Source organism: Tasmannia lanceolata, unplaced genomic scaffold (assembly GCF_043159265.1).
Source record: "Tasmannia lanceolata isolate RefF3 unplaced genomic scaffold, GAP_Taslan_0.1 ptg000044l, whole genome shotgun sequence".
Taxonomy (NCBI): Eukaryota; Viridiplantae; Streptophyta; class Magnoliopsida; order Canellales; family Winteraceae; genus Tasmannia; species Tasmannia lanceolata.
The window spans coordinates 18699813-18711671 of NW_027518721.1; the positions used below are offsets into that span (position 1 = coordinate 18699813).

At 42.7% G+C, this 11859-nt stretch overlaps 1 pseudogene; it reads right to left on the reverse strand.

Moving 5' to 3' along the window:
- Positions 1-90: 90 nt before the first annotated feature.
- LOC143863510 (putative pentatricopeptide repeat-containing protein At5g52630 pseudogene) lies at positions 91-2546 on the reverse strand (annotated as a pseudogene).
- Between the last annotated feature and the right edge of the window lie 9313 nt (positions 2547-11859).

Here is an 11859-nt window from a genome sequence, read left to right on the forward strand (position 1 = left end):
GTGTGAATTTCATCAGTGATGTCTTGCAATGTAAGGATAGTTTTGACTGAGTTAAACAGTATGAATGTTCAGTGGTTTGTATGAACAAAGAATCAAAACGGAACTTTCTCCTTCAAGAACTCTAGAACTGATGAGATGGTCACAATAGTAAAATTATTGTTAGTAAAGATTAAATAAAATCACCAGTAATCTCCACAGGAACATAGCCCATCTATGAAATGATGGAATCTACTACTGTCTCTGACAATGATCTTCCTCCCTACCACCTTAGAAATAAATTTAATGGCTGAGTGACAATCAATACACACTCTTATGTTTTTCTTCACAATTATAGGCTTTCCAACTGGCACTGTGATCAATGCAAATGCAACTGCAATCCGCTCACTGTGATGATGGAGGAGCCTCTCCTTCAAACTCTCCTCCAAATTACACGAAACAGAACCTGTATAAGGAACATATCCTGCCTCTCGTATCTGATTTGAAAGACTCTCAAGCTTCTCATAGATTTTTATCTTTTGGGGATGAGACCAGTCCTCAGCTCCAAAGACATGGGTCTTATTTGTAACATCAACCCAACTAAAACCAGGCAATTTCTTCACTTTGCTGTCTCTCATCATCTTCCTCACACTCTTCACATCCTCCCACTGACCCGCTGTGGCATAGATATTCGAAAGCAAGACATGGGTCCCACTGTTCTCGGGTTCGAGTTTCATCAGTTTCTCCGCCGCAAACTCACCCCTTTTCTTATCACCGTGAGTCCTGCAAGCCCCAAGCAGAGAACACCATCCAAATGCATTTGGCTCAAACGGCATTCTACGTATAAACTCCTCGGCTTCTTCGAGCCTTCCCGCTCGCCCAAGCAAATCGATGACACAAGAATAATGCTCTTGTCTCCGCTCTATTCCATAAGTTTTATCCATGGAATTGAAATATTCTAGTCCTCTTTCTACAAGTCCAGCATGGCTACACGCCGTCAAAAGGCTTATAAACGTAATCCCATTCGGTCTCATTCCTTTCGAAACCATTTGATCAAAAACTCTAATAGCCTCCTTGCCAGAACCATGCTGAGCAAACACGCTCACCAGCGAGTTCCATGCGATTTCCATTGGATTTTGGATCTCATTAAATACCTGAATTGAGGATTCTAGCAACCCACATTTCCCATACATATCAACAAGGACTGACGAAACAAATGAGTCTTGATGGAAAGGGGTTTTGTTCACTTGGGCATGGAGCTGGATCCCTTGTTCAAGTGCTGCTTGATTAGCACAACCTTTGATCAGGCTAGAGTAAGTAAACTCATTAGGTTCAATCCCTTTTCTCTTGGACTCTACAAAAGTACACAAAGCGTTCTCAATTTGATCTGTTTCAATGTACCCATCAATCAAAGAACTGCAAGACACCACATTTCTACACTCTGAATCAATTCCAAACACGCCAGACGCACTCCCCATATCTCCGACTTTAGAATACATATCCGTAAGCGCATTGCCCACAAAAATCTCTGCCTCATATCCCAACTTCACTATACAAGAATGAAGGGACTTTCCAAATTCAGAAACCTTTAGTCCTGCACAAGCTCCCAAAACACTACACAAGACGTGCTGATCGATATTGATCCCTTCGCAATTCATCTTCTTAAAAGCCCACAAAGCTTCTTCAAAGTTCCCATTTTTGGCATATCCATCGATCATCGCAGTCCACGAAACCTCATCTTTATGCGGCATTTCATCGAACACCCGACAAGCATCACCCAAATCCCCGCATTTTGAGTACATATCGGCTAAATTGCTGCCCACAAACAATTCAGAATCCAAACCCGATTTTACGGTAAGCGAATGCATTTGTTTGCCGCATTCCAACAAACCCAAATAAGCCGATGCTTGAATTGCATTCGAAAATGCGAACTGAGTCGGCTTTTCGCCGGCAATTCGCATATATGAAAAGGTTTTCAAAGCTTCTGGGAAGTTTCCGTTTTGGGAAAATCCAGATATCATGGCAGTCCATGAAACGAGGTTTCGTTGAGGCATTTTGTCGAACAGTTTGAGGGCGTAGTCGAGTTGTCCGCATTTGGCGTACATGTTGAGGAGGTGATTGGTGAGGTATATGCATGGTTCGCGTCCGGCGCATATTAGCTGGGTGTGGAGTTGTTTGCCTCTTTTGAGCTGCTTGGTTTGAGCGTAGGTTTGGATAACGTGCGCCAAGGTGGTAGAGTCCTTGAGCATAAGAGGGTGAAGAAACCTCCACTTCTGAAGTTTCATAAGAGGAGGTTCTTGTGCTTATGTGAAAATACGTTGAGAAGATTTTAAATCATTTTAAGAAAGGGTATTTTTGTCCACGTGGGCAATCTAAACCGTTCATCTGTGGGTCCGACAATGGAATCTCATCCATTGGACAATCATAGCTCTAATTTTTTGTGTAATTCTGCACTTCAGCTATCTAATTTTCTAAACTTTCTTATTTAGGCCCTGTTTGGATTGCAAGAATTTTCTGGAATTTTTTGGAGAGGTTAAACTTTTCCATGATTTCCTGCTTTAATTACATAAGAACAAGGGCCGCTTGTGCAATGATCCAAACCATTTATTTCCTTGGCCCTGCCATGAATAGGTTTTTAAGCAAAATCTACCTCTATTGGTCAATTCTAACCCTCCAATTTTTAGTGGTTTTATTAATGAATATATACCGTTGGTTTTTTTTTTTTAAATGAAGACCCTCCAATTTTTAGCAGTGTTTTCTCATCCTTGGCTCATAATGTTGGGTCACCAAGAAGCAGCATGTGCATAAGATGAGTGTAACGGAGATGCAAATGCTTAGATGGATATGCGGCCACACAAGGTTAGATAGAATTAAAAATGAAGACATTCGTAAAAAGGTGGGGGTGACACCAATTGAGGAGAAGATGAGAGAGCACCGCTTAACATACCACCAGTTGGAAAACTTAGTCAACACACACACATAGACCAGGACATAAACACTAGCAGGCTTTGACTAGGTTGTTGAGGTACTTAAAAGGTACAATGAACTTTGGACTGCATTTTATGGGGTTTCTTGCTGTCTTAGAAGGTTATAGTGATGCGAATTGGATCTCTGATTCAAGAGATTCAGTGTCTACCAGTGGATATGTATTCACCCTTGGTAGTGGTGCGATTTCTTGGAAATCGGTTAAACAAGCATGTAGTACAAGTTCCACTATGGAAGCGGAATTTATAGCCTTAGCCCTAGCAGGAGGTGAAGCCGAATGGCTCAAGAATTTTATGGCAGATGTGCCTTTATGGCCAACGCCAGTTCCCTCGGTGTTTCTACACTGTGACTGCCAAGCTGCTTTAGCCAAGGCCAAAAGTAAGATCTATAATGGCAAAAGAAGGCATATTCGCCTGAGGCATAATTTGGTAAAGCAATACTTGAGTGAGGGAACAATAGCACTCGACTTTGTAAGGTTGGAGAGGAATCTGACAGATCCTCTGACAAAGCTACAGATAAACAAGGTGGTTTATGAGGCATCGCAAGGAATGGGGTTAAAGCTCGTGGCATGAACCATTAGTGATGGACATCCAACCAATGTGAAAGGAGATCCCTGGAATTTTGTTCAATGGGTACTAACAAGTCACCGGATGGTTTGCTAACACTATCACCCCCTACTCCTAGATGCAAAATGTTGGAAGATAGTATTCACTGCAAATGAGAAAGGATGAGTTATAGGCTCTTAATCAGTTCATAACCTATATTGGGTGGTATGTTACTTGCAGTGCATACTTGATGACTGACCTAAGTGAATGTGGAAGTAAGGCCGTCTCCTTGAGAATTTAACGAGTAATTCTCTAGAACATTCATGAGAACCAAGAGGGGAACAAGGCCAAAATGTTCCAAAACTGTGATTGAATCACCAAGGAATCGATAGTAGGGTGTGGGTGACAGGTTAGTCGGTTACACCTACGATGAAAGGTTGAAGGAGTCTAACTCTACCCGTACTCGGTAACGTAATCTGTTTATCCTAAATATCGGTTGAAGTCCAAAAGACACTGGTATGAATCCGCTCTATTATTCTAATGTGCTCAGATACTTCCGTTTTCAAAACTGTAACTGTATTTTGAATCTTGTTGGGGATTGTTGGACAATTTCAAATATTTTAAATAGAAAAGTCAAAGATGCTTTTGCTTTGTATTTAAAATTTGGAGGGAAGATTCAAATTAAAGTTCTCCCCCTCTTTCTTTGAAAACTAGAATCAATTGCATGAATGGGGACTTGAACCCAAGACCTTGATGTGTGTGTGAATGTTGTGCTCTCTAAACCAAGGCAAAATAAATAGTCCCACATAGGAGCTTGAGAGAAATTTTCTCATCCATATAAGATGGAAAGTTGGAGAAAGGCTTGAGCCTTCAAGGGGCTTTAGAATTTGTTGGGTCTTGGGCTTTTAGAAGAGCACAAGCCTATGTGTAAAAAACACACGCGCGCGCGTGTTGATTTTTACCCTTTGGTTTTGATATGGACACACCACCTTAATTGCAAAGAACCGTTTAAAATATCAACGATCACAAAAATGACTGTTAGGAGAAAAAATGTTACTGACCTTTAAGGGTGTGTTTTAATGGTGGCTCTCCTCAACAGACACTTTCAGGTCTATAAAAGGGGACGAGACAGATTGTTTCGCACACAGAATTTACACAGACGTTTTTGCACATTCTGAAATTTATAACTCAAGGCTTTCTGTTTTGTTCTTCTTCCTCCTTCGTTCCGTTCATTCTGAGCACAGTTCCGTTGGTGATTCTGAGTGGATCAGTCAGCGAGTGCACGTAGACTGGAGCCAATTTTGGCTGTTTTATCTTAGAGCGTCGGTTCGCGAATCCTGGTTGCACCGGTAGGGGGCGGATACGGTTCTTAAGGAGAGTGACCAGTGGCACGACTTAGCCTTATTCTTTTCAATCTGATTTCCAAAGGGTTTTCAACCAAACAGATAAATTCTATTTTATTTATGGTTTCCAAACAGAAAGAGTTTTTTCGTTTCAAGTTGCAGATTTTTTGGGTTCGAATAAATCATAGATAGATCCATCATCTAAGTTTTCCAACATCCCTCCTTAATGTGAATACTTGCCTCTTGCTCATATCTCTTCAAAAGAAATTAAAGAGATCGTGCCAAGTCCAACGATAATTTTGTTGTTGAGGCCTTCTGTTGTGCTCAGCATTGTATAATGTTGTACATATCTAAGAGCTAACTTCATTGAAATGGAATGAAATCAAAGAAAAAATAAATTTGAAAATTATTAACAGCCTAACATAGTTTAGAATATAAGTTAAGCTGTAATAGTAGGAGATATTTACTTAAGTAGTCTACATCAAGATTCGTACAAAATATAAACAATCAACCATTAGGACTGAGTGACCAAAAACTCTAACGGGTCCCAACCCATCAAAACACGAGGTATTAAATGGGCGGAGATGGTTTTCCCACAAATGGGTCTAAAATGGCGGGCCCCACCATATGCATGAGTTTGGGTAGAGAAGGTGGGACCCTACTATATCAAAATATGAGGTGTAAAATGGTGGGCCCCAACCATGCATAGCACGATGCAAAATCATGCACCACACCTTGTTAAAACATGTAATGTAAAATAATGGGCACCACCCATGGTAGGTGTAAAAAAAATCAACCAGTAAAAAATTCCAGTAAAAATTTTCATGCAAAAAGTTTTTTAATAAAATTCTTCCATATTAAGGAAACGAATGTCAAAGGTATGAACTATGAAACATGTTTAGTATATTGTAGATGTATATGTATGTGGACCCCGATCCGAGAGAGGCGGGGGGACGTGCCCCCACGCGAGTCTCGGGATCATCCACGTGAAGGAGAGCCCCACCAAGGAACTCTCGAAAGAGTGCCCCTCACAGCATGAGCGGCGATGTGAAGTGAGATACCTCTCGATTCGGGGACTAGCCCGGATTCGAGACGCACCTTAAACAAAGAAAGAGTCGCCATCCAAGGAAGTAGGCCCTGGATCCCATGCTGTGCTCTGTCGCAACAGATAACCAGAGATACAAAAGGTCCGTGCCTGATGACGAATGGGGAAGGGATTAGGCGCCCCCGATTCGCCCAAGTGCGAGCACCTGGTCTCTTATGCCATTTATTATTAACTTTGAAGAGTTTTGGGTAAAAATCATGTGAAATGGGAACGAATATCCCCGAGATAACGTCTAGCTAATCATGCATATCTCGGAGATGAATAAGAAGCACACACAAAAAGAAATGAAAGATATGACACTTAAGAATAGCTAGGTTATGAGTGTCATGCCTAATTGGTGTCTATGTTCTAGTGGACAAACACATGCATGCTACAGCTAAAAGTATAGGATCTGTACCTGAAAGTAAGAAAACACAGCAAAACATACAATATGACAAACCCTAGACTCTAATGCGATAATTGACTCGGACCAAGATGGCCATCCATCTTAGCTGCACTACGTATCCCGGCCTCGGGAAGAATCAGAGCCAACGTAGTTCGGCGACCTATGCTAAACTACAATGCCTAACCTTCTAGGACCGCTATCCTAGACTCGATCAACTAGACCTGACTAGTTTTTAAAGCTTCTTGCGCCATTACTTAAGTTCAAGTGAATGGTAATTTTTAGGACTCCCTATATGCCCTAACTAATGCGAGTGGACCCTACACCCTATGTGTGACTAGGCTGTGCGTCCTAAGGAAAACCATGGGCTCTCTAAGCGCGTCCTAGTCTAGCCATCGGCTCGACTAAGTGTCTAACCGACCACGACTCGAGGCCTCCTAACTCTGAGGACACTCACACGACCAGACACGGCAAAGCAACATAATCAGGACAGACTCCTAACTCTAAGACACCCCACACGCCTAGGACAGACTCCTAACTCTATGGGAAGATCTTTTGAAAATTGCTGGTAAGGTTATTTTGAAGAATTTTTGAAGTTTTGAGAGGTTTGAAAGATTTTGAAGCTTATAGAAGTTTTTGAAGTTGTGAAAGGTATTTGCAAAAATGGTGAAGTTGTGAAGTTGCGAAAATTGTGACTGAACTCAGGATGCCAGCAGCACGCCTGAGCTGCCTACGTACCCCTCAGCTAGGGATCAAGCCACCCGTAGTTCGGACCAGATTTTCCTAACTACACTCTAATGACTCGAGATTTTTGAGATTTTTGATTTTTCAGATGTTTTTGATTTTTTTCGACACAAGAGGACATAATCCTATCATCACAAGGGGAGGACAGACTCCTGATATCCTGCAAATGTTGGACAGCATCCTATGCTTTGCGGGGGGGAATGAACAGAATAACAACTCTGCAAGGGTTGGACAGCATCCTATACCTTGCAGGAGTGAATAGAAAAAACGCACGACTTGATGAGAGGGTGGACAGAATCCTAACCCCTATGATGATAGGACAGACCCCTAAAAGACTGAAGGACTGACTCCTATGCTGAAGACTGACTCTGAAAGATGGAAGGATGGAATCCTAAATTTTTTGAGGGGATAGGACAGAATTCTAAACTCTACAGGGGTAGGACAGACACCTAAACCCTAGGATGGTAAGACTGACTCCTAAACTCTCTAGGACTGACTCTAAAGAGGAAGAAATCCCTTAACCTGCGAAGACTCTAAGGCAGGAAGGGAAGGGGTTGGCTCAAGATACATTCCGTCATAGCCGGGACCCGCCGAGACGACCTCTGAAATCGATGGACAACCTCTCAAAAACCTATAAGAAACCCTAAGATTTAAGAAAAATCCTAAAACTAAGAGGACCCTCGAAAGGGAAGGAAAGAGGAAGATTAGTGTGGGCTCCGAGTAGCCTCATCATAGCCTACGAGCTCGAAACTCAGAATGGGATTTTAACCACAAGGCCGGACTCTTCTCTTTGTCCACAATTGAGGTTCAATAAATGAGTCAAGGAACAAAATTCATTAAACCCATCACAATTCCATTTACAAATTCCCAATATGACCCAATGGCATTGTTAGGATCCAATTACAGTTCACCAAAACAACCAAGCTAAACAAAACAAGAATCAACTTCGAACAATCACACATGCAATGCAACATTAGAAAGACAAAAAAAGAATAAAAATAGATAAATAAATAAACATAAAAGTAAATAAATGAATGAGATATTTGAGTTACCTAAGCAAAGAGCAAATGGCGGACAACGAAATGGGGAGATGGGGCCTCGGTGGATGAAACGGGGTTGATCGGAGAGTGTCTAGAAAGTGGAGCTCGAGCTCCCCTTCGGAAAATGCTTTTTTTATTATATATATATATATTTATATATATATAAAAAAAAACGAGCCCCTCTTCTCTCCCTCTCTCTCTCTCTCTTCCTCTCTCTTCTCTCCCTCTCTTCCTCTCTAAGAAGATTTTTTTTTAGGGTCTGTTTGGGAGTTGCAGGGAGGGAGAATCGGATGGTGGAGGTGGTTCTTCTGAGATGAGTTTAGGTAGAATGGGTGAAGGTGGAAGTGGTGGCCGACGGTGGAGGTGGGGTTGCAAAGGTGGTGGGGTGCGATGGCTGATGGGGGTGGTTCGGGTATGGTGGAGGCGCGACGAGGTGGGAAGAGAAGGGGGTTTAATGGAGGTGGCGGCTCGGTGGAGGAGGAAACTGTGGGGGTTCGGCCGGAGGAGGAGAGAAAAAAAAAAGAAAAAAGAAAAGGGTTTTAGAGGAGATGGAGGAGGTGGTGGTGGTGGTGGGTGGCTGGGAAGAGGCCGGAGGCTGGGGAGAGGCCGAAGGTTGGAAGGTGGCCGGAGGTTGGGTTTTTCGGAAAATGGGTTTTGGATTTGCAAGAAAAACACAAAATGGTAGAGGTGGTGGTGGTGATGGGCGGTTTTAATGGAGGTTGGGGTAGGATTTCGAGATGATGATGGGTGGCCACGGAGAGGGGTTGATGGTGGTGGCAGCGAGGGCGGTTTGCCGGAGAAGATGGAGGAGGAGGTGGGTTTTTCGAAAATGGGTTTCGGGTTTGGGAGGTGTGGTGTTGAGAAGAGGGGAAGAAGAAGGTGGGTTTCTATGGAGGAAGGTTCGATGGTGGCTCGGTGCAGAGGTGGAGGTTGCGGTCGGCGGAGGTGGGTTGTTTAAAAAAAAAAAAATGGCAGAGGAGGTGGCCGGCCGGTGGGAAGGTGGTGGCTGGCCGTGGAGAGAGGAAGAAGAAGATGGTGGACGGCCGGAGATGGAATGGGGAGATGGTGGCCGTGGATGGTGGCTGGTGGAGGTGGTTTTGATTTTTGATTTTTTTCCTTTCTCTGCTCTTCTCCCTCTCTGTATTTTTTTTCCAACGAGAATGGGCTCCCTCTCTCTGTTTTTTTTTTCTTTTTTCTTTTGAAAATAGATGAGCTCCCCTCCCTCTCTCAAGCAAGACTCTCCTTGTTTTATACTTAGGGTTAAATCCCTAACTCTAATCCTAACCATCTATGTGGCATCTTCCTTTCCTTGGGTGATCTCCACCCTTGATCTACTTCCTCCACAAACATTCCATTTTAGAAACCCTAAAACCCTAAAGTGTTCTAGCTAATCTAGACCCTACACCTCATCTCCTTGATCCAATGGCTATGCTTGTGGCTTGTAAAGGAAGCAACACTCATTTTATTAAAATAACCCTAGGACAAGGTGATTTTACGTCCTCCTACCCTTAGGCTCTACTTGCCTTTTCTTCCTATCAATGGGCACCTTTGTTGTGCTAGGTCACCCCCCTCTTCTGCAATAAAGGGAGACAGCATCAACACTACCACGCTTTGATAGTTGCACTAACCTGTTCGTCCTTTCTTCCATTTCTTGTCCAATTCTTGTAAAATTTGTAGGGACACTCTCAGAGAGGTTAGCCACCCTGGGAAAATTTGTATCAATCAGCGAACACCGCGAGTCAAAAAATTTTTTGGGGTTCCTTCGCATTTGGGTTTGATTCATTGCGGATTTCGGAATTTGAAACTTGGCTTCCGGGAGATTCTGAGGTTGACTTTAAGACTCGAGTTTCGGGATGTTTGGGAATCAGCATTTTATTCAAGCTCGGGAATTTACTCGACCTTTGGGACATATTCGAATTTGGGGGAAATTGGGGGTAGGTCAAAATGGGGTGTCTACAGATGCCCATCTTTGGCAGAGGGTGCTCGTCACACGAATGTCAAAGCCAAAAGGACAACGCATTTTGACCTGCCCCGGAAATTGGTTTAAAGAAGGAAAGAATTAACGAAAATGATTTTGCAAATGTTGAATTCTTAAAGAGCGCCAGATGCCTCAAGGGTCTTACACAGGAGGGATGCCTCAGGGGGCGACGAGATGGATCGACGAGACAGATTCTCATCGAGAAGGAATGATAAGATGAATTGACGAGACAGATTCTCGAAAAGAAAACCGAGATGGACTCTCAAGGGATAGTGAGACAGACTCTCACAAATTGCAGAAGGGGATGATTAGACAGCCTCTAATTAAGCCACTCAGGGATTTGGAGATTATAAAGCGGAATGTTTAGACAGCATCATGATCAAACCTGAATCAGGATCTGAGAAGACAGCATCTTGACAGATCAACAAAGCGGAATGATTAGACAGCATCATGATCAAACCTGAATTTAGAATCTGAGAAGATAGCATCTTGACAGATGAACAAAGCGGAATGATTAGACAGCATCATGATCAAACCTAAATTGAGATCTGAGAAGACAGCATCTTGACAGATGAACAGAGCGGAATGATTAGACAGCATCATGATCAAACCTGAATTAGGATCTGAGAAGACAGCATCTTGACAGATGAACAGAGCGGAATGATTAGACAGCATCATGATCAAACCTAAACTGGGATCTGAGAAGACAGCATCTTGACAGATCGACAAAGCGGAATGATTAGACAGCATCATGATCAAACCTGAATTTAGAATCTGAGAAGACAGCATCTTGACAGATGAACAAAGCGGAATGATTAGACAGCATCATGATCAAACCTAAATTGAGATCTGAGAAGACAGCATCTTGACAGATGAACAGAGCGGAATGATTAGACAGCATCATGATCAAACCTGAATTAGGATCTGAGAAGACAACATCTTGACAGATGAACAGAGCGGAATGATTAGACAGCATCATGATCAAACCTAAACTGGGATCTGAGAAGACAGCATCTTGACAGATCGACAAAGCGGAATGATTAGACAGCATCATGATCAAACCTGAATTTAGAATCTGAGAAGACAGCATCTTGACAGATCGACAAAGCGGAATGATTAGACAGCATCATGATCAAACCTGAATTAGGATCTGAGAAGACATGATCTTGACAGATCGACAAAGCGGAACGATTAGACAGCATCATGATCCTTCCTAAAATAGGATCTGAGAAGACAGCATCTTGACAGATCAACAAAGCGGAATGATCAGACAGCATCATGATCATTCCTAAATTAGGATTTTTGATTTGAAAAACGCGCTGAAGCTTCTCAAATCCTGATTCGTTAAAACTGCTATCTCAACCATCAATGCAAGCTAAGTATCTTTTATGGTCTGACTTTCATCAGGACCTAAAAGATGCCCTTAGTACAATTTCGCTTCCAATTCAGGAGTCTTAACAGAACTCGAACGGATTCAAGCTTTCTTTCATAAAATTTGGATTACAAAGGTTTTGAAGGTACAAGAGACTAACTCTTGCTGATAGGTCTACCACTTTTATGCCAATAGCAGGGCTCCGGGCCTCAAAGGCTTTCAAAATGCACAAGAGACTGATTCTGCCTGAAACACTTTCAATTTTCTACCAGCTGTGAGAACTTCAGGTTACAATGGTTTTCAACTTCCAAGCAGACTGATTCTGCCTGACATATCTTCAACCCCCTGCCTGCTGCAGGAATTTCAAATGGGCTTGAGAGCTTGCCGCG